At 49.9% G+C, this 27,240-nt stretch overlaps 1 long non-coding RNA gene across 1 annotated transcript in view; it reads right to left on the minus strand.

The window, feature by feature from the left end:
• Window positions 1–27,240, minus strand: part of LOC110353619 (uncharacterized) — a 45,607-nt gene that overhangs the window by 9,609 nt on the left and 8,758 nt on the right. The window contains exons 2-3 of the long non-coding RNA XR_011804860.1: window positions 17,007–19,742; window positions 14,669–14,818 (exon numbers count right to left, since the gene is read on the minus strand). This is a non-coding gene — a long non-coding RNA (uncharacterized lncRNA). The remainder of the gene's footprint in view (window positions 1–14,668; window positions 14,819–17,006; window positions 19,743–27,240) is intronic.

The following is a 27,240-nucleotide window of genomic DNA, read 5'->3' on the forward strand; positions in this document are numbered from 1 at the left end:
AGAAATTGTATCTTTTCCCCAAGGCAAAGCCTGATTAACATTTTTCCTCCATTTCATGTTTTTCAGGCCTTTGTTGAAAAAATGAATGCAGGAAAGCTGAAAGCATTTGTTTTCTGGCATGGTAATTTCTCTTGGGAGGCTGATACCCATGTAAAGGATCTCACTGCTGGAGAGTTAAGAGCTTTACCTACAGAGAAATCAAACGGGCTGACCCAGCCCTGCGCTGCCCTCCTGCTGCAGAGCAGACGGGGTTCGGCCGTGATGACTGTGAAGGGAATAGGGAATCCTCCGCGAATATCAGAGGATGCTGCCTACAGCTGTGGGTCTTTTTGGATCCCAAAGGGTAACATTTTCCCAAGAGCCAAAGAGCCTTTAATCCTACGGGGATTTAGGGCTTAGTTTCTTGAGCAATTGGGAAATGTGTTCTGGGAATGGTTCTCCTGTGTCACTGCAGGGGTTTGTGCATGAACCAGCACGGGCTTAGGAACAACACCGACCATCTCCCCCTCTCATATTAGATTTATTTCACGTGGATGTTTACAGGTAATAGGGATTAGGTCTTTGCTCAGATGGTCCCAGTGCTATGAGGTCCCCTCTTTGATATGAGCTGCTAATTGCTACTGTAATGTTACAAGCACTGCTGAGGAAGGACAGGAAGGGGAGCTGCCAGGAGCTTTCCATCCATCCAGAGCACAGACATCGTCGGCATTTTTGGAATAGCTCAGGCAATTGGGACTCCAGAGGTATACGAAGGGAAACAAATGACTTGGTCTGATGTCCTGCACTGCACTCAATACTATAAAAATTACATATATCCATACGTGTGCACACGTAAATATATAAAACAGAAAGGAGATGCTGTACTGCTGGAGAAAGCGCTCAGTAAGCCTGCTTCCCCTTGCTAAAAACCATCAGGTGTGAGGTTAGGCCAGTTATGGCAAACCAGGCTACGGAAATTCCTGACAGTGACCTTTTTCCTCCTGTCTTTGCAGCCTCATTGATGCAACGAGGGAAAAGAAACAAGCAGATTAAAACCGAAACGCTTCTCCTCCGGGATCTGCAGAGAGCACCTCTGCCCAGGCACAGCTGAATGTACTGGGGGCATGAGGCAGAACTGCTTTGGGACCAGCTTCCAGCCCTGGAGCTTGGTGTGGCTGGAGCAGGGTGGACTGGGCTGAGCCCGGGTTTGGCATGCTGTTGTCCCAGTGCTTGGCCATAACTGTTCACTTACCGCCCTCCTCTTGCAACCGTGCTTTTAAAACTTGGCTCAAAAGCCAATAAAGAGAAAGAGAGTGCAAGAGGCAGGGGGAAAACCTCAACCCCCAGCTCTAAATGCCGGCCTTTGTATTTTTTGTTGCACCCAGCAGTTGGCTATAAACCCTGCCAGTTACAGCTTCAGGTGCACTCAGAGCGACTCAGAAAATAAAGCCACACAGTGTGCTTCAAGCCTCTGTCCGGGTTATTTGCAAGTCACAGCATCCCCCCCGGCAGATGAGGGGGGATCCCACCTGGTTTAGGGGTTGGGAGTGAAAAAACTGCTCGAGAGCATGGCATTTTCATGAAGTTTAACAAACCATGAAAAACAGTCCCTGCTGCCATTTGCTTCCAGCCCTCCTGTGTGGGGGTCAGCGGCTTTCATGTAGGGCAGTGCCCAGCCTCAGAGGAATAACATCCGAGGCACAGCCAGGTTATTTGCCCCCCTGAAGCCTGTCATTTCAGCGAGCCAGCAGCCCAGGGACAGGGGTGTAGACAAACAGCCACGAGGCTCGGCTCTTGTAAGCATCCGCGCCAGAAACGCACACAAGGAGGCATTTTCCCTGCCCTATTTTCATGTTTCTTGACAGCAGTGGCAGCAGCTGCAGTGAAAATAGAGAAGAAAGGCCTGGCCTAGAGCTCTTTGATATGTTTGTAAGTTCTCCTAAATGCCCATTTGCATTTGGATCGATGGTCTGGGCCACTTCGTCGTCTGTCAAGAAATATATTTTGGTTTTGTGAAAAATGTCAGGGAAAAGAAATGTTTCCTTTGATATTTCTCTTTAAAAGGTTGCAGGCTTCCTTTGAAAAGAATATGCAAGAGGAGAAACATCCACTTTGGGCATTTCTAACAGAAAGCTTATTTGAAAATATGTTGGTTTTTGTTGTTTTTTTTTTTTTTTTTTTTTTTTTTTCCCTCGGACCCCTCTCATCTCATCTTCCCCTCCCCTTCCCCCTTTCGGTCTCTGCTCCTACAGAGAACACGTCCAAGTCCCAGCTTTGCCATCACACTGCCTTCAGGGGCTTCAAACGCAACAAGGATGCTCTGGAGAGACTTGGTACCCCTCTGCTTCACAGAGTTGGTCCCGATTTCAGCTCATGTTGCTTTACTTCCAGCCCAGGCACTTGGCTGTCCCCTGCCCAGACACCTGGTGGACCCAGAGCCACCTGAGGTGCCAAATCACGGGGTGATTTCTGAGGTTTCTGTGGCCACCTTGGCACAACCACTACAGGCGCAGTCAGGAAATTTGTGACCCACTGCTGTTCCTGCTCTCCGTGGTGCTTTAGATTGCTTTAGTGCCAATAATTATTGCTGCTGCTACCTACAACCCTACAGACCTTATCACGTCTCAGCAGAGCCTGGTTGCTTTGACCAAAGCAGGATCCAGCCCAATTTCCCCGTTTCCCATCCAATTCACAGAGGGCAGTGGGCTCGGTGGCTGGGTCACCTCCCCGTGCCTGCTCTTCCCCCTGGGCACGAGGAGCCCGTCCCTGCGAAGGGCTCGGGGCTGCCCCGTGAATGGCACCATTGAGACGCCTGTTCCCAAACACGCCTGTGCCTCCGAATCACTCCACAAATGATTTTCTTTGGATGCCTCGAGCCACCAGTAAAAGCTTCCCGTGTTTTCATCCTCCAGCCACGGCAGCTGAATGCTCTTCTCCTGCCAGGCTCACCAGAAAAACAGGAAAGGCTGGGAAAATCACCCAAAAATGCTCCTTGCAGGCACCACTGAGCAGCCACCCTCCACCAGCACACGCAGGGTTCCCTGCAGGGATGTAAAATGAGGGAAATAAGGGGGAAAAAGGCTGGCTTGTCACCTCAGGTGCACCCACTGACATTTTTCTTGCCTAAAACACTGTCAGAGGTCTGCAAATAGCAAAATGCACCACGAGGTCCCGCTGGTTTTGTGAATTGCTCATTCCAAAAGGAAATGGGATGATTCTGGGGTGTAAAAATAGCCCTTTTGGGCAGTCCCAGATGAGCCAGGACAGGCTGGTTTTCTCCCATGCCTATGATTTTCTGATTCAAAGTAGATTGAGACTTCTAAATTTTCATCTTTTAAATTTAGTTAAAAGAATGTGAATGAAAAAAAAAATCCCTGTGGACTGAAGCAAGCCTTGGTTTGGTAAGAAACCCTTCAGATTTTTTACTAGCTGAGAAAAATCAACAAATTTATGTGGGCTGAACCACAAGCACTTTCTTAATTATTAAGCTTTTAGGAACTGCCAATAAACCACAGAAACCATTATTCAACACAGGCCGGGCTGTGCATACCTGACCTGGGAAACCTCGCAGGGCGCGGGGTTTAAGACTTCCTGAGGATTATGTCAGCCCGGGGCTTTCGGATGGGTCCTCAAGGCACTTGGCAAAGGCTCCAACCTCAGCCTGCATGGACGTAGATGCCCCAAGGGGTTTGGTCCGGGGGGCTGTCACCTGGAGGGAGCCCTGTGCCAAAATCCTGTCCTCCAGTGAGGCAGGGAGGTGATGGGGCTGCTCCCTGCTCCCCAGGCTCCCCACTGCTCCCAAAACACTTGAGAAGCATCTGGTGCTCCAAGGCAGTACCTGTAACCCAGAGGGCTGGATTATTTTATATATATATATATCTTTTAAACCACTGTTTGCCCTCAAAGTGGGTTTGCCTGACCAGAAAATAAGCTAAATCACAAAGGGGTGAGTGAGCTGGCTTCCTTCAGAGAAATAAGAGCAAAGGCAGAGCTCGTGTCTGTAATTTGAGGGCAGCTTTTCGCCAAACATAACAGGTTTGTGGCCTTGGTGGTGAGAGTAGAGGGAGGAAGAGAAGTAAAGCAGGAGAAACTTTCAGTGTGGGTCACAAGTAATTGACACTTTGGAGAGTTTACAGAAAAAAAAATATCTAAACAGGACTGCTTTGGGTCATAGCAATATTTTCTCCAATTTAAAACGGTATCGTGTTCCACTTTGTTTCATTCTTTTAACGTGATAGTTTATTCTTTTGGTTTAGTAGAACATTTTATTCTTTTAGTTGATGTCAATTTTCGAAAATCCCCAATACAGAAAGAAGGGTCAAAAAGGTTTATTTTGAAAAATGTCAAAGCAAAACATTTCTACATCAAAAAAGAAAAAAAAAGAAGAAAAAAAAAGGCCCTTTTCTGGCCAAAACATGCTTGCCAAATTAGACTGGTATTTGTGAGTCATTTCTTCAGCACATTTTTTAGTGAATTTACTATTTGTCAAAAAAAAAAAAAAAAGGTTAACCTTACTCTAACGAAAACACACTTGCATTGGGTTTGCATAAACATAGTTGGGGAAGAAAAGGTATTGGAAAGAGGGGCCTGGTCTTCCACTTTGCATTTGTTTCAGCATCTGTCCCTGCAGGAGCTGGGAGTAGAGCAGTGCCCACAGATAAAAGGAGACGCAGGCATCCCCCATCTTCTGCAGAGAGACTTCGGGAACCACGAGCCAGCCCCGCGGAGCAGAGCGGGTAACATATTTCGGCAGATATGCTTTTAAGTTTATTTAAACTTCAAAGTGGGGCATGGTGAATGTGATTGTTGAGGAAGAAAAACACTGCTGGTGCTGGAATCTCTTTCAAAGGCGAGACAGTCCAGCCATTAGCAGGATCTTAGCACACATTTTTCTTCCCCTCCTGCACGTTGCCCCCAAAAGCCCTTCTACTTCAAGAGTTTCTCCTCCCTCAGATTTTCAAGGCGCTGACTTCAATAAAGCTTTTCCGACTGCCTGCATGAGCAGGACTGGAGAGTGCTCACATCCTCACATGGGAGCTGTCAAGTGCTGGGCCTTCGTCCCTGGCACTGGAGAGAAAATGGGTTTTTGAAGTCTCTGCTTCTGACAAAGGAAAAAAAAAATAATGGTGGAAAACAACACGGCTTTACCTGGCAGCCTGAAAAGCAGAGCATCTCCCGCAAAAGCAAAGCATCTCTTGGTGCCAGCTCTTGGCAGCCTTCAATTTCCATTTCCCAGAGCTGTAATTAGCCCCCAATAGGGTTCCACCAGTCCGGGTTCCCCAAGCTCTGCTTTGCTCCATGTTGCTTCTACAGAGCTTCCTTCCTCCGGGAGGAACTATTCCCACAGAAATCCCTGCCTTGAGAAACGTCCATTAAATCATTTTTCCAATGGAAGATCATGCTTTCAATTAAACGAAAAAAGCTCACAGAAAGCATCCGATTTCCTCGAAAGCGTTTAACTTGTTTTATTGGAAAATAAAAAGACCAGCGCTTGAACATTGAGAAATTCCATTTTGAGCAGAGAACGATCAAGTTTTGGTCACTAATACCTTATTTCTTTTCCAGCACAAGTCAACATTTTCCCTTTTTTTTTTTTTTTTCCTGACACATCACAAATTAATATTTTCCCTGGGCAGGCAGCACGTGGACCTCGCGTTTGCATTCAGGCATCTACGTCAGCCTGGAGACACGCAGAGCTACGGGTTTCAGCTGCCTGGACGAGGATCTGAAAAAGCAGCCCTCGAGCAGGGCCACATTTACAGGACCACCAGAGCACATTACGAGGATGGAGCTTTGCACCACCGAGATGCAATCCACCTCGTAAGGACATTTCAGATGCTGAGTGCTTTGCTGGCAGCGGTCGGAGGGACCACCACGAGCGCGGAGGCTGACACCCGTGTCTGCCCCAAGGTCAGGCACCTCTTTAAAGCTTTCTTTGAAGCTTTCTCCTGGGTGTGCTCCACTTCTTCTGCCTGCAGGTTGGACAAAAAGCAGCACAAGCTCTTGCAAAGGAGGAGAGATGAGATCTTCGGACATACAGAGATGCTGGGGACATGAACAGACCATGCTCTGCTCTCCATCTCCCTTGCTGTCGCATCAGCTGGCCCACCACACACATGGCCTTTCCTTCTCCAAATCTTTCCTTGCACTCTATAGTTACAGGACAGGAGTAATCTTCACTAAGACTAATTAAAACCCCCACATTTGCAGGGTTGATGGCGTAAAAAGCTTTAGACTCAGCTGTTCTGAAAATAAATCTTCATCTCTCCCACCCCCTCAGCTCACCCAGCACTTTGGTCTCCCCTGAATAATTCATGTTCTTTCCCAGCTCGTTGTTTTTCTTCTTCCCAGGAAGGCAGCCTATGACTACACCTGCTCGTTCCTGATTGTTAATGAATAATCCTGAATTATCCATGAAATGCTGAGCAGCACCATGATCTCATCAGGCATTAACCACGCATGAGACAAGCGCAGCAACCAGGCAAAACTCAGCAGCTCGACCTGGGGGGCTCTCCACGCCAGGAGGGGCTTTCTGAATAGCCATCAGGGCAGGACACAAATCTCCCTGGTGAGAAGGACATCGGCACGGGGAGAGATGAAAGAGGCTGGGATCAGAGCAGGGCTGCATGTGTAGCACCTGGGGATCTCACTCCCAGCCCGGCAACTTGGTTAAATCTGATGTGGTTAAATCCCATCTTTCTCTTCTGCCTTCTTCCTTCTCCCTGTACTGTCTTCTCCATCACTGGGCTGTCTGCCCCACTAAAGGTATCAAGGATTTTTATTTTTTTTTTTTTTACCTAGTTCCATCAACAGAAAATTCTGTTCGCTGATTTGGGTACTGATGAAAAACTAAACACGAGCACTTTTCCTTTCCATTTCCCTGGCTCAGCACTAAGCAGATCTTTCCTCCCCTGTTCCCAGTCTCCATTTCCCACATTTTTGCTGCAGGCTACACCTGCTTTGCTCCAAGTCCTTCGGTCCCCTGGGGGTCTACAGCTCATTTTTAAACCCAGCAGTGCAAATATCACAGCAAAGGGACAGCACTGGGGAAACCGAAGCACTGGGGGAGCCAGAGACCTGCCCAAACCAGAGGCAAACCCTGCAGAAGGGTTGGGCACCTCAGCCACAATAATCCGAGACTTAATTTAATCACAAAACCATTTCTTCCCTCCGCCCCAGGAGCCTGGTGTGCTTCATTCCCCTTCTGAACAAAGCAAGGGCGAGCTGTAAAATAAGGATGGTTTACAGTTATCTAATCATCAGCTCTTCAGTCCCTAGACAAGCTGGAGCCAAAGGTTTGAGTCCCACCAGGGTTCAGGGTTGTTTTGCTTTGGGAGGTTCCCCTCTGGTGAGAGCTTTGAACACCAGCTCTGCTCTGGGGAGATGTTTTCTAGGAGGGAACAGGCAGGTAAAGTGACTGCAGCCCGGCCCCTGACTTTTTGCACTGTTTTGGGGCTGAGAGGTCTACAGGGTTCATCCTCTGCCCAAGTGTTGTCCTTGCACTGCAGGTCTGGGTTCTGCAGAGCACTTGGGCATGTTCACGTGTCCTTTGGGAGAGAGGGGCCTCAGCAGGGAGGCCTATTTATATATTTATTTCATATTTAAATAGGCCCCGATCCCAATATCCCATGCCCTGAGAGCTGACCCACCGGCTTGCACAACACTTCTCCTTCAGGAGGAAATGCGGTGATTAATGCTAAGCAAAACACTTCTGCAAGCTGTCGTGAGAAAATGAATGTGCGAAGCAGAAAGCTTAAAAGCTTTAAAGTTATTAGCTAAACCAGTTTCAAGTCAACTGCAGTCCACCAGCAAACCTTTGAACGCAACCTGCTCTTTTCGTGCTAACCATTAAATCCTGTTCACGGCTGCGCTGACACGACCCTAGTGAAAAGCAGGGAGCTGGAGCCCTTTTCCCTACTTTACAGCATGGCCCTACAGATACAAGCACACACAAAAGTGCACGAAAAGATGTGCTTGTAAACCATTTCTTGCTCCTTTTGTGTTACTTCTGGGTCACACCCCCTGCACCCGGCTGGCACCAGCTCTCCTTGCCATGCGCTGCTGCAGCTGCACGCTCGTGCAGACACGTGGCTGCTCCTTGCTAGGCTGCAAACCAGAGCTGCTCTGGGAAAGCCAGGTCCATCTTCAGGATTTTGAGCCTGTGTTTAGCCCCATCACACACACACAGATCTTTTTCCTTGCTTTCCTGCCTTTGACACACACGCAGCCCCTCTGATGGATACACACGCATGCAGCTCGTGCTTTCATTGCCAGCCAGCGTGATCCGAGCTCCAGAAGCAGACGGGTTTCCAGCCAGAGATCCCATCTGGTGTCCTCAAAATCATACGAGCAAGGGCTGCCCAAATCCCGAGGACTGGAAGAGACCTATGGGAGCTTCCCATGTGCAATCCTTCCCAGAAACACAAGCCCGTGAGTCAGCCGGGTCGGTCCCACCTTGGCCAAGGGGGCTTTGGGATTAGGAAATTATTGGCACAACCATGTCAACAGGGGGAAAATTGGGCATTATGTACCTTCAGAAACCCTACGTATGGGTGCTTTTATGACGTGGAGGGGCTGGGTTACGGATGGGGAAGGACTCCTGCTAAGCAGCAGGCTCCCTGTCCTGCAGAGCCAGGATGTGCTGAGTCTCCTGACTCCAGCCCAATGCCTATGAGCCCTTGTTCCTGTCTGAGCCCCATCAGCCTCGTCTCCTCCTGCGAAATCTTTCCTGGCTTCGATGCAAGCCAGACAAGAATTTTTTCCTGGACTCCTCAGTAGCTTGCTGCTGCATCTGAGCTCAGGATTTATACCAAAGGCCAAAGTTCAGGATTGTTTTGGTTGCAAGTTTCAGCTCTCTATCATCTTCACCAACAAACGTGTCCTCCCATTTTAATAGCTGAGCAGCTGACGCCTCCAGAAGGGCAGCAAGCTTGCCAAGACAGGACCCAGGCAGTACTTTACCAACGTCAGAAACGCCACCTGCCATCAGATGCTGGAGGCGCTGCCGTGAATCAGGGCCAGGGCCTGGGGAAGCTGCCCTGGGGTGGAATTACAGAGGGACTGCAAAAACCTCCCCTTCTCTGCCCTTCTCCATAGTCAGAGCAGGGATGAGCTTTTATGTATTTGCACAACGCCCTGCACAGGGGCTTTCTGCTCTTTGAGGCCTCGAGCTGATATGCTGATAGTATTTATCATGTCCAAAGTAACTCACTCGTAAAACATAGAGGAGAAATTTGTTGTTCTGGCTGGAAAAGCTTTGAAGCAAAGTGCCTTTTGCCTGCAGTGTATGTATGAGTCTAAAAGTCTACAGGAAGCAAGCTGTGCTGCAAACACCTCCCGCTTACCTGGCCCTGGAGTGGCAAACACAGACACAACACGTCTTAGACAACTGCGACAAAAATTAGCCCAGTTTCGAGCGAGGGAACTCATGCAAATGAACTCTACCTCACCATAACACTAGGAATACCCTCCAAGTCCAGTCCAAAAAAGCTTCAAAGTACAAAGAGCTTCAGCCAAAAAATTATTATTTTTTTTTTTGCTTTCAGGCCCAAAAAAATCATGGTTAATTTTTTTTTCCATTAAACACTGAAATTTTCTGCAGAAACATCTCACATTTTCCAGCCAATTCAGAGCAAAACTTGGTGCTAAAATGTACACAACCTATTTAATCCTAAGTGGGATGTTCAGACAGCCAGCTCCGCAGCAAAATCCTTATGGCTGGATCCCGTTCATCCCTGGCAAGGCGCCGATGAATTCAGGGAGGAATCTGGTTCATTTTGTCCAGCATAAGACAGAGACATCACAAGGCACGGACACAGCTACTTTGCAGCCCAGTCCTGATCTCACAGCGTCGCTGCACTGATTTCAGCAGCAGAGAAATGAAATCAGCTCTGAAACAACAGCAGAGCAATGAAAGCAGATTCAGACCTGTGCTGAATCTGATTCAGATCCACACTTGTGCAACACATGTTGGGCTGACTTAGCTCGAGACGTTTCTTAAGAATTATATCCTTCGGTACAAGCTGTATTCAAAATGCTGGAGAAAGCCAGTCATTCCCTTCAAGAGCAGGAGCAGGAAGAACAGGGAATGATGTTAATTCTCAAAAGCAAATTGAAAAAAAAAATATTTGGAGAGTCAATGAGGCAACAAGACAGGTCAGCCCAGATGGTAAGAGAAGCTGGAAAGAGGGCAGCGAGCACGGGCTGGGGACGCAGCTGGGGCTTGGAGGATTACGAAGCAGAGGGAGAGGAGCACAGGGAGTTCAAGGGGTCCGGGTCAGAGGGACACGTTAAGTGGATTTAAGGGAATAGAGCTGATGCAAGGCCCACACTTTGGGCTTGGAGGAAGGTCTGATTCATACCAACGCCGAGTCATATCTCAGGTCAGCCTAAGGGCTCGGAGAGCTGGCTGACAAGGAGGGCTGCTGGTGGCAGGGCAAGCCAGAGGCTGCCCAGCACCAATCCTGCCATGCCCCTTGGCACCATCCGGACACAGCAGAGGTCTGAGCTCACCTGCACTGAGGCATCTCCAAAGTCAGCCCCATCGATGCAGCTTTGAAGGATGGGAGCGGATCACCACGGGCTTAAAAGCCAGCCTGCCAGAGAAAGCCATGTCAGGAAGGCAGCACAAAATGGAAATGAACCTGTTTAAGGACACAAACCACAGAGCTCAGCAGTCGCTGGGCAGCTGGGAGGATGTAGGGGTGGTAAAACAGGGATGGAGAGGCTGTGGTAACAGCTTTCCAGCGGCTTGGGGCTTTGTTGTTGGTTGTCCTGAGTTTTTTCCAGCCAAACCCTTGTGCTTAAAGTACTTTGGATGTTTGTGCCCAGGTGTTATTGTTATTTCACTATGGTTTTATCATCATCTAATAAAGAGTGGGATTCCTTTTGGCTTCCTTGGCTCCTGCCTTTCTGCATGCAGCGCTTCCTAAATGTGAGGACAACCAAGGGGTACCAGGACCAGAAGCGCAGCCCAGTCCTGCAAAGACTCGCACAGCTTCAGGCACGCGAGCCTTTCGGTAAGCAGGGGTTAAGCAGCAGCAGAAACATCTTTGGAGCTTTATCTGACTGCTCAGGGAGCTGCAGCCCCCACACCGAAGGAGAGCAGCATGGAAAAGGCTGGCTGCGAGCGGTGCCCACCCATGGAGCTGAAAAAAGGGGTCAGGGCTAGCATCGCCCTGCGATGCTCTGCAGGCAGGAGGAGAAGCAGCAGCACTGCTGCGGTCCTGCAGGGGGAAGAGAGGGGAACGGGCTTGGAGTGTTTCACTCCGTGGGCAGGATTAGCAGGGCTAAAGCAACCTCCCAAGTAACTATTGCCTCAGAGAAAACAAGTCTTAGGCAGCATCACAGCAGCCTGGGGGAGTTCTTTCTCACCCCAGCACCACCAAGTAGCAGGGTGAGTCCCACCACCTTAATCCAGCCTGAACTGAGCCCCATGCAGGCTAACAGGAGTAGATCCCAGAGCAGAAAGGCCTTCAGGGAACGTATCCTTTTCCCACAATGGCTTGCAACTACTTGCTTGAAAGATGTCTTTTTTTTTTTAAAAAAAAAAAAAAAAAGCTGAATTCCAGTATATTCCATTACACCATATAGTTTCAGATTAAGGCTCCCAAATATGCCTTTAATTTAAGCTTAATAAAGCTGTTATTGTCCAGTCATTAATGACTGCTTATTAAAAACATATTTATTGCATCTGGTGCTGAGGGATCTCGCAGAGAGCCTCAGGCAACAATCCCTACCTCCACCCCGTAGCATTTAACGAGAGATACATGTGTATGGGGCTGCTAATTCTCAGCGAGCATGTTTCCAATAAGCACTTGTTCCTCAGCTGAGGTAGCGTGCATGCATACCTGTGTGTGCACAGACACACAACGGGATGCAAATGAAAGGCAGATTTAGGAGCCTTGTTTTGACAGCGTTAGCGGTTGCTTTGGGACAGGATGAAAACATGTTAATGTCGAAACTATCAGAAGTCAGCTTTCTGCTGTATTAATAACTGCTTCAAAGACATTCGGTGGGGTGACGGTCAGGGCACCACAGGTGAGGATCCAGACCCACGGCACCCTGCTCAGCATCATTCCCTAATTACAGACACTGGGATGACAAAGTTGGGCTGACCTACAATTAATTTTATCCTAGGAGGTTAACAGACTGAGATAAAAACTATCAAAATAAGGGAAGAGTTTCTCTGCAAACACCAGGTCTTTTTCTTTGCAAAGACCAAGGATAAGGAAAAAATATTTATTTTTTTCCTAGGCAAGCTGACTTTGGTGAATTTTATGAATAGACTCACAGGTCGTGATAGACTTCTGCATCCTAGAATTGGAATTTTCAATTCCCTGTCCTTCGCCAGACAGCCTCAGCCTGGGAGTAGTCTGTAAAGACCGCAAAGTGCTGATTTTGGTACCATGGTGCCTATTACTCCAGTGTCGAGATCCTTAGCTGTACCACTGATAAGAAAAGTACACGGAGAAGAAGTGGGCGGTGGGGTTGTGAGAAACCTGCCAGGAATGCCAGCTCCTGTTGGCACCCGCCAGCAGCCCTGCCACCAGCTCATTTTGTGGGGAGGGTGTGTGTCCCTTCTGGGGACCATTTGCCCTACCAAATAACAAGATGCACAAGACGTTGACCCCACCTGCCCGCTTTGCCCACCTCCCCGCAGCCCCCGTGCCCCTTAGCCAAGTTTATTGGCTCTGCTAAACGAGTTTTGTTTTGGCTTTCACTATGAGGGGAAGTTAAAGGAATTTGAGATCTGATTGTTGGGCATTCAAAGATGCTCCCTGCCTCTTTCCTTCCTGTTTTTCTTCGAAGCAGCGTAGCCAGAGGTTGGGGGTATGTGGGGAAACGCTGCCAGAAAAGCTCTGACGACCCACTTTGGAGACAGGGTTTAAACACTCAGTTGTCCCTTGTAAACCAGGCCCTGCATGAGATTTTTCCCAAAGCTTTCAGTCCCCTCTCCTTGCCCCCACCCCTCCTGTTTTGCTCATGCTGCAAGTATGTGGAGAAAAAAAGACTTTGGTACAAGAAGGTCCTTTTGTGCTGCGGGAGAAAGGGGGCACAAGGAAGAATAAAACAACCCAGGCCACAAAAAGGCAGCGAGGGAAGACCGGTGTTGTCTGGGCCATCCTTTCCTTTCCTGGAGGGCTTTGAGCTCCTTGTCGGAGGGAGGCAGCTCCCTCTCCCAGACACGGGACCCCCAGACTGCAGCACAACCCCAGCCAAAAGCCTGTGTGCTCTCCATGGCGGCATCGTCACTGCTGAGACCTGTAAGTGGAAGTGACAGCACGGGGGGTTTCTGCTCGGATCGCTTTCCTACAGCCTCTGCTCCGGGGGGTTCGAATAATGTCTGAAGGTTCAAGGTCAGGATTTACAAAAGGAGCAGTCCTTGGTGGGCAGTGTTGAGGCTGAGATGGAGCAGGAAAGGGGAGTCCCATGCCAGGTGGGGGGAGATTGCTTCTCCCTTGGAAGCAGGGATGCTTCGTTGGTGGTAACGGGGTGGGACCTTGCTTGTTTGAGCTGGAGGTGGGACCCATCCTGCTCACCGAGGTGCTTGGTGCACATGGGGAGGAGGGAGGAGACACCAGCCCTACAGGACCTGACGTGGCCCGAACCCTTTGGAAAATCTCATTCGAAATGCTGAGCACTTTCTGGCTTGGAGCGGGATAAAAAAAGAATTTGCTCTGTTGCGGCCAGAGTGGATGTGTCAGCACCGCAAGTCTCCAGGGCGAAGGATTCCTGGCTCCGGCTGGGACAGGCTCCTGGTGCAGAAGAGAGGGTCTCGGAAACGCATGTCCCTGCTGCCCAGATGTGTGTTCTCCACACACATTCGGGAGAAGCAGCTCCAGAGCTAATCCAGGCATGCTGGGGAACTGCGGTCACCTCCCCACCGTGCCGGCAATGAAGCGAGGGGAGGGCGCAGGCGGCTCCCCCAGCAGCAGGTGCCTCCCCTGTGCCGGAGGCTGGCAGCACCAAGCATTGCTCACGGAGCAAACCGAGCACAGCCCCCGGCCCCTCGACCCCCCAGCGAGCTCAGGAAAAGCCCAGGCTGGGCGATGCTGCCCTGGGAGCCGTCCTGCTGTGTGGAGGCATTGCTGCTATCAAAGCGGGTGTGAGCCTCCACGCTGGGGTCTCGCCGTCCTCCTGGGCGCTTGCTGACGGCCGGGTGATGTACGAGCACCACGACTGCTGCTTTGCTGCCTCTCCAGCATGGCCCGGGCCCCGAGCCCAGGAGTTTCGCTCCTTGAGTTAATGGAAATATTATACACATGGAGCTGGCCCCGTCCCAGAGACACTCCTGTCTTACAGAGGGAGCTGCTCCTCGCTGCCCCGCAGATGGATGCAGTGGAGGGGATGGAGAGAAGGAGCCAAGACAGGCAGCGGGATGCTGTGAGGAGCCAGAGCCTGTCCTCCTTGTGCAGGCTGTGTCCCCAAGAGCAGCCCCTGCATCCCAGAAAGAGTTTCCAACACAGCTGGGCAAGGAGAACCGCAGGGTTCACCCACCGCTTTGGGCAGGAGGTGCAAAAGCAGCAGGGCTGAGCTGTTCCCAGGTTATCCCGCACAGAGATGTCACCCTCCTAGTTAAGACCCCTAACATCCCACCCGTCCAAGCTCCGGGCAGTGCAACAAGCCAAAGGTAGAGATGAATGCTCAGAGAGGGATTTCTGCCATCAGAGCATCCCTGATAACTCACGTGCAAGGCGCTGGCCTCCCATCTCAGCGATCGAGTCCAAATCCGAGGAGGGTCTTGTTTTTATTAAAAATGTTTTACATCTTCTGCAACCGCTCTGCCAGCTGGACGACTGCGCTTTCAGGGCAATTATATGCATCATCTAAACATCATCTAAAATGAAAGGACCTCATTTAATTAGGTTATTTAAATGACACGTTTGATGGAAAAAGCCAAGCAGACTTAACAGGATATTTAACGATCACGTTAGTTTGCATGCGTACAGAACATTATCTGAAAGTCTCGGAAATTAATGGCAAGACTTCTGTTGACTTCAGAGGCTGCGGACCAGATGTCGGCAAAGGAACGACCGGAGGGATGATACGGGGAGCAGCCATGGCCACCGCCACCTGGGGAGCACGGGCACCGCTGGCTTGTGGGATGTTGCCAAAGGTGAATTTTCACTTGGGTCAAAATCCTGTGTTTTCCCCTCCCCTACAGAAATAGCACTTCTACCAGTTCCGCCAATTTGTGTTTTTTTTCCTCCCTTTTCTCTTCATTTCCTCCGTGTGGAAAACAAATCGGAAAGAGACTTTGAAAAGGGAAAACTCCTTTTCAGCAACATCAAACCTGAAAGCATGCCTGTTGTTGAAAAATAAGAAATGTGGTATCTCGCACCAAAACAAACACGAGTTTGTTCAATAGTTCAATTCTTTCAACTCCCTACTTAAAAACCCAAGAAACCTAGACCAAAGGGCACGAATTTTTTTAAGCTTATTTTCAAAGTGTGAAAAAATACTCTTCATTTCCTTACCCTTTAAAAACCATGCCCAGCAGGTATTAAACATGCCCAACCAGGGCACCCGCTGATGGCAAGGCACAACCTCAGGAGGCACGCTGATGAGCGCAGCATTAAAAATAACTTTGCCTAGCCGAGCTGTATTTAACCTTTTCAGATGCTATTAAATGAAATTCTGCTGGAACATGGCTAGCCTAAACAATTTCTCTTTCTGCATATGCAAACGCAATCAGTGCTGTTAAGTTAGGAGCCAATTCTTGGATGCCATATTCAATATTATCCTGCTGGAACACAGAACAGCAACAGAGATACAAAGAAAAGAGAAAATGCAGAGAGTTGTCATGTATGCCAACTTGAGGAAGGTAGGAAAGACATCTGTAATACTTAAAAGGGAAATTGTTGGAAATTTTTCAGATTTCTCGAGCGGCGTATTTTAACTTTTTCCTTGCGGATGCTGCTTCTAACAATTCCCAGTTTCTCACGGCGAACAAGTAACCGCCCTTTCATCTTTTTCCCAGATGCAACCCAAAGCTACTGCCATCAGTAAGGCAGTGCCTGGATGTCCCGGTGCTGGACCAAGCCCCTCGCTGTGGGGCAGAAGGGATCAGACACCCCGTGATACTCTGTGGGGCAGCTCCTTGGCTTCTCCCTCGACCCCTTCCAGCCCCACAGGGCAGCCAAAAAATGTCAGCGAGTGAGTCACCGGCAATGGAAAGACTTGTGCCGCTAAGCCCAGCTCCTGGCCCTGGCTCCTGCAAGTGACACAAGCATTTTGGCTCTTGGCCCTCCCTCTCTTTACTCCACAGATCCACAGCCCCTGCCCCTTCCCCGTGGAGGTGTCCCGTAATGTCACACACTGCCCGTCCCCTCTCCCCGGCTGCCCCAGGACACAGCAGGCTGCAGGGCCAAAGGAAAGCAGAGGTGGCCCATGAAGCTGCAGGAGATGGTCTTAAATCCTGACACCTCTCGGGGCATGAACAGCTCAGCAGGGAGGGAGAGAAGCGAGTGAAGGAAAAGCGGTGAAAGGCTCAGGCGTGTTGGGAAGGCAGCGTAATGCCAGCTGCGGGGCTGCCCCTTACAATAGGTGCAAAAGACGGGAGCTGGAGGCAGCTGAGAGCAAGTGGAATGGGAAATATTACAAATATTACATGCCTCGTTAGCAGTAGGCAGGCCCTGCAGGCAGGGAGGGGTGCGGGCACCGTGCAGAGGATGCCCAGGGCTGGGGCACGTGTCAACCCCTGAGGCTGCCCCGAGATTTGGCACGGGGAACAGCAGCAGGGTGACACACACCTTGTGTGAAGGCACTTCGACCCGGATACCTACCAGTGCATCCTTTACAAAGGAAACCAGCACAGTTTTTGCATGCAGACCTGGTGGGATGTTTCTGAAGAACACCACTACCCAGCATCGCGCTGGCACGGTTCCTGCAGCTGACAACCCCCTCCCTGTTGAGACAACTCTTCCTGCTCTAACTCCACTTTGACTGCCTTTAACTTCCCGGTGCTGGCTCTTCCCAGCCCATCTGTGAAAGCTCAGCATGATCTCGAAGCCCTGTGTGCTTACATGCAGCAGAGGTTTAAGCAAGGGGAAAGGGCTTCCAGCAGATACGGGGGAGTTTTGCACTGTCCAAGGCCAGCAGAACCGCAGGGAACCTGTCCGTGGTCAGACCCTGCCCTGCAGCGCAGGCACTTCAGGAGGTCTGGAGAGGAAAACAGCTCTGGAAAAAAAAAAAAAAAAAAAAAAAGAGCCTCAGAAATTCACAGAGCTTGGCCTGGTACGTGGCTGTGCATTGGAGCTGGGTAAACGAAGATCTCGGGAAAAGCTTGGTTTGGCTCAAGCCAAAACAAATGTTTTCCAAAAAACGAATAAAGAAACCGAAAACCAGATCCACGAATAGCCTCTCTTCCCTGCTGTTTCCAAAACTGCACTTCTTTTGGTGAATTAACTTTTTGGACCTCCTACGATGAAACAGCCACTGCAGAATAAGAACAGAGGAACCGATAGGCCGTTCAAATAAACACTGTCCTTGTGTATATTTGAATCTTTCATCATGTACTAAATTTCTGTGTAGGGCTTTTATTTGTATTTGTAAACTTTCAGATAAAGGTACTCAAAGTTTACTTTTTTTTCTAACATCACACACTCAAACAACTAGGGAGCACAAATCCAGCACAGACCTGTTTACCTTTCCCCCACATTTCTTACTTCTACATCCTCCTTCCCAAAAACAACAACAAAAAAGCAAACTGAGGAAATTGAACACAAACAATGCTGGGAGCCTGGTGCTGGCCTGGCCACAGGTCTGCAAAAAGTTCAGGGATTCGCTCATCAAATGCAGCCATAACACTCCAGAAATTACTGCAGGGCTGGCAACAGCAAGAGATTAATCATGTTTAATGACACTTCAGTCCCCGTCCCCCCCCAAATTAATGTAGGTCTTCACGAGCCATTTGGTTTCAAACTAGGTGAAGAGAACTGGCAACGATGACACACCACAAAAATGGGACTGCTGGGTTCAGCAACCCCAGGGCCACGGGGTGCTCGATTGCTATTTCCTCCCAGGGTGAGGAACGCCGGCAGCTTGGTGGGACGTGGCTCTGGCATGGAAATCACTAGAAGCTACTAAAGAGCGAGGAGAGAGGGAGAAGCATGGGCATCTTTCTTTGCCCCCCAGGATGCAACCTGAAAAGTCAGCCGGGCGATACACCATGAAGGAAGCACATCAGCATCTCAAATTCTTCAGTCTGGCCTTCTCCAAAACACAGATGTTACTAAAAACACCCCAGGAACTGAACCAATTTGCAGTTCTATCTGTAAGCAGTGAAGTAGGTTCCTTGCATTTTTGTCCCAATAAACACCGACTGCGGGCAGCGAGGACTAAGTCTGAAAACTGGCCCAAAACGCGATGTGTGTGCAGACTTGTTTCAAGTGCTTCTCGGCACAGGGAGAAGCGATTCCTACCACCCACACCTTGCCCAGGCTCCTGGCAGGCGGCTTCAGGGAAAAGCCACGGGGCACACCCACTGCATGGACTTCTTAGGAAGGGGGAAAGCTCCATCTCCTCCTGCCACCAACTCCGTTTCTGTTCAGTAATGGAACAAGCAAAACGAACACAGGGAAAAATAATAACCACATTCCTTCAAAAAAAGTCCTCAAAGAGTTTCCTTGTGAATTGTATGCACAGAAAATCATTTGTGTGGGCTCTTATTTTTATCAAAACCATCCCACTTCCTATGTCAATAAAGGGCCATTACCGGTTACATGATATTTCTGGCTTGTAACTTGATGTCTTGCCCATATTCCTTTGCACTGGAATCAAAAATGTCTTGTCTGTGAAGTGCGGGTCAAATAATCTGGGTTTTACAGTTGTTGGCAGCTCAGGGGTTGTTTTTTTTCTTCCCCTTCGCTTTCTCAACCCAGTCAACACCTCTACCCTCGGTTCTCCCCTCTCCAAAGGGAGGATTCCCCCAGGGAAGACATGGGCCCAGCACTTGAGTCCCCAGGGAGAGCCACGGGCAAAGAAACCCATACAGCCTTTGTGGGGCTGTCAGTAGGGGACATGACCAGGGACTTGCCACATTTCCCGAGGGCTCAGTGGGCTGAGGTCGGGGCCTGATCCTGCTTTAGGAGGCAACTGCCTTCCCCTGGCTACACGAAGCAGCAGATTCCCCTAAGTGATGGGGTTATGCTAGCAGGGGGAAAAACGAGACGAGAAGCAGATGCCCGGCTGCAGCCCTGTGCTGGGGTCAGTTCTCTGACCTCTTCAGTCCTGCGACAGCTTCAGATGTCGCTGCTGAGCCCAGACATCAGCTCTGCACTAGCAGAGCCTTGCTGGCCTGCAGCTACAACCGGGGCTTTGTCAGGTTTTATTAATTGTGCTGTGTAACTACCTCCGCACCGACATCTCTTTCTAGCGGTTTCTTGGTCTCTGGTGGCTTCGGGAGCTGCTGATATTGCATCTCTCGAGCTACGTGATAGCAGGATATATCCGATCCTCCTCAGTGCCTTTCTGTCCTTTTCCTGCTGACTGCGGTCCCTCCCATCGCCTTTGTAATTCTTTACCTCTGTGCATCAGCAGCTCAGAGGCTTCCTCCGACTTTCAACCCAAGCCAAAGTTGTCCTTGTCCAGCTGGGTCTTCCATCAGCTTTATTACGGCTTCACGTCTGTCTCGCTCCTGCGCACGGGGACGAGGCAGATGCTTCGCTGGGCGGCTGCGCTCGGGCTCCAGGCTCCTCTCCTCAGCTGAGGAAGCACCACGAGCAGCACCGGGTTGTACATTTTTCCAGATTGTTTTGAATCTGGAGAAAAAAAAAAAGCGCAGAGTGACTAGGATCCTCGCTTTGGTACCTCAGTTTACAGCTGAAAGGAGAAATCAGGGCCCTTGTGTTTATTTTGCAGCTCTCCAGGGTCTCTTGCTTTAAGTGAAAACAGATGAGCTGAACGCACTAACCTCAATGTTTCCCTGGGACACTGCCTCCAAACCCCGTGGAAGTCAACATCCTTGAAGGAACATCTGATTCCCCGAAAGGTGAGGTTATTCCTAATGAATCTCTCCAGGGGAGCAAGAAAAGGGAGGTGGATTTTGTTTGCACATGCAACTGAAAATCCTGGAGATGGCTTTTGGCTGGGCTACGCTAATAAATAAGGACTAATTTCTGAGAGCATAACTCATGCTGGTGGGAGATAAGAAAGGAATGCGAGTTCCCTCAGAGACCAGGCTAGGAGAGAGTTATCCTCTGAGATCAGAGCAGAAATCATCGAGCCAACAGCAGAGGCCAGTCACCAATAATAAATCCACCCTCGGCAGAGCAGACCCTGCTTCGGCAGAGCGAGGCACCATCCCGCCCGGCAGGCAGCAGGGAAGCAGGAGGCATGCCAAGCACTCGTCCCGAAGCAAGAGCTTGGTGTTTGCAGCACAAGCTCCAGTTAAACAGCAGGCCGTTTATCTTGGTTATGAAGTGAATGCATTCCTCCAAGGTGAGGCAACGGGCTCCACAGAGCTGGTCCTCCCGGCGGTGGTTTTGGTGGCACTCCTCTTTGGGGAACCAGCAGGGAGGAGGGAATTGGGGCCAAGTGGTTTGAAGCTGGAGGGGCTGCCAAGGAGCCTGGTGCTTCTCCGCAGCCACAAGAAGTGTGAGCCTCCTGGTTCACCCTGCTCTTGCAGTTTCTGCTCTGCCTGCTTGTTTAACTGTTTATGTAGTAATGGAAGCTCAACCCGCACCTTGAGGGTGCACCACTGCTTGGAGACCCTCATACGTCCCCCTTTCAGGGGACCTGAAAGGTTGCATCATCCTTCACTACCTACTTTCCAGCTTTTAGTTAAGGTTTAGGATGGATTCAAATTGTTGTCTACTTGGATTTAGAGATGTCAAACTACCTTTATCTCCTCACCTCCACCTTGCCCATACCACACTATCGATGCTGTCCCCATACCTGCTCATTCACTCAGAAACCCTGCATGGTGCAAATTTTCCTTCTTGCTCTGCCCTCCCTGCTCTGGCCACCTTAATCCTCCCCTCTGATTTCCAGCAGAGGGAGGTTTTTTACCACTACCTGTCTTAAATGACACTGCAGCTCTGGCCTGCACCGTTAGGTCAGCCCACCCCACTCCCTGATAACCAGGAGAGCCTCGAGGATGTGGCTAACCCATGTCCCGACCTGTATCCGTATGCCCAGCACTCACTCTAATGAAGATGACAGCTTTTAGCTGGGAATCCCAACGCAAATTCTCTGATCTGAAAAGCCTAAAGCTTTAGAAATTCTTAGCATGAGTGCCCTGACCCTATTGAACCTAATTTTTAAGAGAATTTAGATCTAATGCTAGCTACAGTCAAGCACCTGCCAATACAAAACTGCACCTAATTAATTGGTGTAACAAAAAGAAATCCCTTTTGCAGGATGTTTCACATTCCCAGCTCTTTTCCACAGCCCCCTGCTCCCATCTCTAGTGGGAGATGCACATCTCCCTCTCCTCGTCTGTTGCGACACTTTTTTGGCAGCCAAGCCCACGCTGCTGTGGGAGAAATCAGCTGACGGAGCTCCTAGCGCAGCCTGCTCCCTTCCTGCCTTTCAGAGACGCTCCCTGGTTTCACTCTTGCTGCTCTGTGCCTCGCAGTGTCATCGCAGCCAGGTGACACCACGGCCAGGAATTATGAAATACCCCCCGCAGGCCAGGCTGGGCATGGGGGCAGAGAAATGAATGCGATGCGGACAGAAATAAATGCAACCTGCTGCTGGTACCACCAGAAATCACGCTGGTTGTAGCAGAGCCTCCGCACCTGCAGCTCCCGATGCTCTCATCCAGCCTCACCGTGTGCCATTTTGCTTTAGTCTCGCAGGGAACAGCTGGGTTTTGTCTCTTGTCTTCGCTGTCAAGTGCAGCCTGGACTAAAGGAGCCGCACAAAGCAGCAGCTTGGCAAAAGTGAAGGAGCTGGCTTGTCTCATCTGGTGCCTCCTTCTTGCTGCACAGGGAAGGTTTTTTTGTCTCCACTCTTCCTAGGATCCTGCTCAACATCTAATTAGGGCTTGCTGACGGGATGCTAAGGAACAGTCAGCTGAATCCCTTGGGATTGTTACCTCCATGGTATTAAACGCACATGTTGGGATAGGCTCAGATCTTCATTTGCTTTGGAAAGCCTGGGGTCTGCGGTCCTCTTGTATGCCCTGACTGTCCCTCTTGGATTAACACCTTCAGATAACCCAGACAAACCTTTTGAATGTTTTGGTACAAGCAGGCCAAGATCTCTGCTGCCTCACACAGCGTCACAGACCGCAGGACATGCAGAGGCAGTGTTAGGGGAGCATCAGATCTTCTGCCAGGTCAGAGACCCCTCACGTGGAAGATGTGCTCACAGGGAGAGGGAGGAACGGTGCCATCAGCAGTGCAACGGGCAGAGCAAACAGCATCCCCAGAAGAAAATCACTTTTCAGCAGAAGAGGCTACATAAAGGACAAGCCCAAGTTAGAGAGTAAATCCCTCAGTTTAAAAATTCACTGAGGGGGTGGAAAAGAGGAAGGAAAACAAGAAAGGCAGCAGTAGATTTTGTGTTTTTCAGTGGTAGAAAGAAAGGTGCTCTGGGCAGAGCAGCCTTGTGGCATGGCTGGGTGTCCTGGTTTCAGTTAGCACAGAATTAATTTTCTTCCTAGTAGCTGGTGGAATGCTGTGTTTTGGCTTAGGATGAGAAGAGTGCTGATAACACCCCGATGCTTTAATTGTTGCAGAGCAGTGCTTATACTAAGCCAAGGACATCTCAGCCTTTTGCTCTGTCCTGCCAACGGGCAGGCTGGGGGTGCAGTAAGAGCTGGGAGGGGACAGACCCCGGACAGGTGACCCAAACTAGCCAAAGGGGTATTCCATACCATCTGACGTCATGCTAAACAATATATAGGGGTGACTAGCCGGAGGAAGGGGGCCGGACTGCTCGGGGTTAGGCTGGGCATCGGTCAGCGGGTGGTGAGCAATTGCATTGTGCATCACTTGTTTGTACATATTATTATTATTTCCCTATTATCACCATATTATTATTATTGTTATTATTGTTATTATTATTTTGTTATTATTATTTTCCTGTCTTATTAAACTGTCTTTATCTCAACTCACGGGCTTCACTTTCCATTTCTCTCCCCCGTCCCAGAGAGGGAGGGGGGAGGGTGAGCGAACGGCTGCGTGGTGTTTAGCTGCCGGCCGGGTTAAACCACGACAGTCTTTTTGGCGCCCAACGTGGGGCCCGAAAGGTTGAGATAACGGCAGATCTGACCAGAGTGTGTTAAACTAAAATTGGTGTAAGGATTAGACCTGCTTAATAGTCACTTGTCATAATGCTGATTGCTTTAATCTCAACTCTGCTGCGCCTGTTTTCCAAATTGAGTATTATAGTACATTATTTTCCGTATTTGCTCTCTGTCGTGTTGTTTATCCTCTCCGGGCCCTGGTTTCAGATCATTATGGTGCTGTGTGTTGTAGCAATGGCTTATGAGACGATGAAATATGTGGTCATGACTCTAACTTGTTATTTGTATTCAGTAACATCGTCGACTCTGTACTTTGGAAACTGTATCTTGGAAACTATTAGCAATTATACCTATTGTTTTTTTTCATTAGGGAGTCAATCTGTGGAGGGGAAAGGGGAGGATATTTTTCCTTACTTGCTTACTCTCCCTTTCTCCTTCACCCCCCCTGTATCCTCCTGGATCACTCTGCCTTCCTCCTTCACCACTCTCTTATCCCCTGAGCTTGTCAAAATAGCTCTCCAAGATATTGAATATTATTGGGATACTCGGAATACCATAGTCTTGTTGTTCTGCCTCATGAATGCACTTCAGATTCTGCTTAAAGTTAAACAACTACTTGGGGAGCTCATCTGGAGATCTGCCCGGAGGCAGGATAGTTGTGGGTGGCAGGGAGTATGGGCGGATATGGGCAGGCATCTAGAGCAGTTGGCACCCCCAGTGTGTTGGAAATTCACCCCTGAACAATGGCAAAATCCTCAAAAACTGGCAGAATGCTTGAAAAAAAGGTGTCATGATTCTGGCAGTTCCAAAGTAACACAAATCATTGTAACGTGCTGGGGCCTGGCTCATGCCTATCGAGCTGCCATCGATACTGCTATCAACTTAGTGACAGACCCTGCGGCCACTCCAAGCCCTGTGACAGATCCAACGGCCACTGTGACCCCTACGGTGGATTCTGCAGCCGCTCCAGCCCCAGCTCCTGCAGCCACTCCAGATCCGGTTCCTGCAGCTGCTCCAGCTCCAGCTCCAGCTCCTGCAGCCGCTCCAGTCCCAGCTCCTGCAGCCGCTCCAGCTCCTGCAGCCGCTCCAGTCCCAGCTCCTGCAGCCGCTCCAGTTCCAGCTCCTGCAGCCACTCCAGTCCCAGCTCCTGCAGCCGCTCCAGCTCCTGCAGCCGCTCCAGTCCCAGCTCCTGCAGCCGCTCCAGCTCCAGCTCCTGCAGCCGCTCCAGCTCCAGTTCCTGCAGCCGCTCCAGCCCCAGCTCCTGAAGCCGCTCCAGCTCCAGCTCCTGAAGCCGCTCCAGCTCCAGCTCCTACTGCTGCTCCAGTCCCAGCTCCTGCAACTGCTCCAGCTCCAGCTCCAGCTCCTGTAGCCGCTACAGCTCCAGTTCCTGCAACTGCTTCAGCTCCTGCAGCCACTCCAGCTCCTGTGGCCGTGTCAGAGAAACGAGCAGTAGCAGTGCAAGTTGACCCTGCAGAGGGTATTCCAATCCCTGTAACGGGGTCAGAGAAACGAGCAGTAGCAGTGCAAGCTGCCCCTGCAGAGGGTATTCCAACCCCTGTAGCAGACTCTGTAACAAAGTCAGAGAAACGAGCAGTAGCAGTGCAAGCTGCCCCTGTAGAGAAGGTGAAAAAATGGTATAGAGATTCAGGTCGTTTAGAACGCAGAGAGTCTTCTGCCAATCCAGGTAAGGCTTCTGCCAAAACTAAGTATAGAGATGACGAAGATGACGACGACGCTGGGCCATCAAGGATTCAGGAGGAGGAAGATGAGGATGCCGAAAAAGCAACAGTAACTACCCGAAGCCTAAACGAGCGCGAGCTACGAGATGTGCGAAAAGATTTTGGTCGCTGTATAGGTGAGCAGCTTGTCACCTGGCTGCTCCGGTGCTGGGACTCTGGAGCCAATTGTGTGGAATTAGACGGCAGGGAAGCCAAGCGGCTGGGATCCCTTGCTCGAGACGCCGGCATTGACAAAGCAATTGCAGATGGAGCACAATCCACCAGCCTCTGGAGGCGTCTCCTCTCAGCTGTGAGGGAAAGGTATCCCTTCAAGGAAGAACTTTTATGTCTACCAGGCAAGTGGACCACTATGGAGAAGGGAATCCAGTACCTGAGGGAATTAGCCGTACGGGAAGTGATTTATGAGGATCCAGACCAGAGACAAACATCCAAAGATCCAGATGAAGTCAAGTGTACACGACCCATGTGGCGGAAGTTTGTACGGAGTGCACCATCATCATATGCCAGCTCATTGGCAATAATGGCCTGGAAAGAGGATGAGGAACCCACAGTAGATGAAGCGGCTAAACAACTCCGGCAGTACGAAGAAAGTCTCTCCTCTTCCTTACAGGCCTGCGTCTCAGCTGTGGAGAAACTTTCTGAAAAGGTTCACCAACTTGAAGAGAATCTATTGTCCTCCCCACCTGAACCAACCAGTGTCCACCGACCAAAAGAGAACACCTGGGAGAAAACACTTTCTGAAAAGTTTCACCAACTTGAAGAGAGATTATTCTCCTCCGCACCTGTACAAAGCAGTGTCTCAGCTGTCAGGGGTAGGCGTTCACCCACACAAGGAAGACGATATGGTGGGTACTCACCCCGTGCCACCCTGTGGTTTTACTTACGAGACCATGGAGAGGACATGAGAAAATGGGATGGAAAATCTACCGCGACCCTAGAGGCACGGGTACGTGAGTTGCAAAAGAAAACAATCAGGAAAAAGGGATTCTCCGAAAAGTTTGCTGCTCCAACTTCCAGCAGACAGTCCTTCAAACACAGAAACGAAGAAGATTCTGACCAGGATTAGGGGGGCCCTGCCTCCAGCCAGGGGGAGGAAAGGGACAATCGAGTTTATTGGACTGTGTGGATTCGATGGCCTGGCACATCACGCGCACAGAAGTATAAGGCTTTAGTAGACACCGGTGCACAATGTACTATAATGCCATCGAGCTATAAAGGACCAGAGCCCATCTATATTTGTGGAGTGACAGGAGGATCTCAGCAGTTGACTGTATTGGAGGCTGAAGTGAGTCTGACTGGGAATGAGTGGGAAAAGCACCGCATTGTGACTGGCCCGGATGCTCCATGTATCCTTGGCATAGACTATCTTAGAAGAGGATATTGCAAGGACCCAAAAGGGTTCCGGTGGGCTTTTGGTATAGCTGCCTTAGAGACAGAGGGCATTAAACAATTATCTACCTTGCCTGGTCTCTCAGAGGACCCCTCTGTTGTGGGGTTGCTGAGGGTCGAAGAACAGCAAGTGCCAATCGCTACCACAACTGTGCACCGGCGGCAATATCGCACTAACCGAGACTCCCTGATCCCCATCCATAAGCTAATTCGTCAATTGGAGAGCCAAGGAGTGATCAGCAAGACCCATTCACCTTTCAATAGTCCCATATGGCCAGTGAGAAAGTCTAATGGCGAGTGGAGACTAACAGTGGACTATCGCGGCCTGAACGAAGTCACGCCACCACTGAGTGCTGCAGTGCCAGACATGCTGGAACTTCAGTATGAACTTGAATCGAAGGCAGCCAAGTGGTACGCCACAATTGATATCGCTAATGCATTTTTCTCCATCCCTCTAGCAGCAGAGTGCAGGCCACAATTTGCCTTCACTTGGAGGGGAGTCCAATATACTTGGAATAGGCTGCCCCAGGGGTGGAAACACAGCCCTACCATTTGCCATGGACTGATCCAGTCTGCGCTAGAGCAGGGGGAAGCTCCTGAACACCTGCAGTACATCGATGACATTATTGTGTGGGGTGACACAGCAGAGGAAGTTTTCGAAAAAGGGAAGAAAATAGTCCAAATCCTTCTGAAAGCCGGTTTTGCCATAAAACAGAATAAAGTCAAAGGACCTGCACGAGAGATCCAGTTTTTAGGAATAAAATGGCAAGATGGACGTCGTCAAATCCCAATGGATGTGATCAACAAAATAACAGCTATGTCTCCACCAACTAACAAAAAAGAAACACAGACTTTCCTAGGTGTTGTGGGGTTTTGGAGAATGCACATCCCAAATTACAGTCTGATTGTAAACCCACTCTACCAAGTAACCCGTAA

Source organism: Anas platyrhynchos, chromosome 25, assembly GCF_047663525.1.
Source record: "Anas platyrhynchos isolate ZD024472 breed Pekin duck chromosome 25, IASCAAS_PekinDuck_T2T, whole genome shotgun sequence".
Lineage (NCBI taxonomy): Eukaryota > Metazoa > Chordata > Aves > Anseriformes > Anatidae > Anas > Anas platyrhynchos.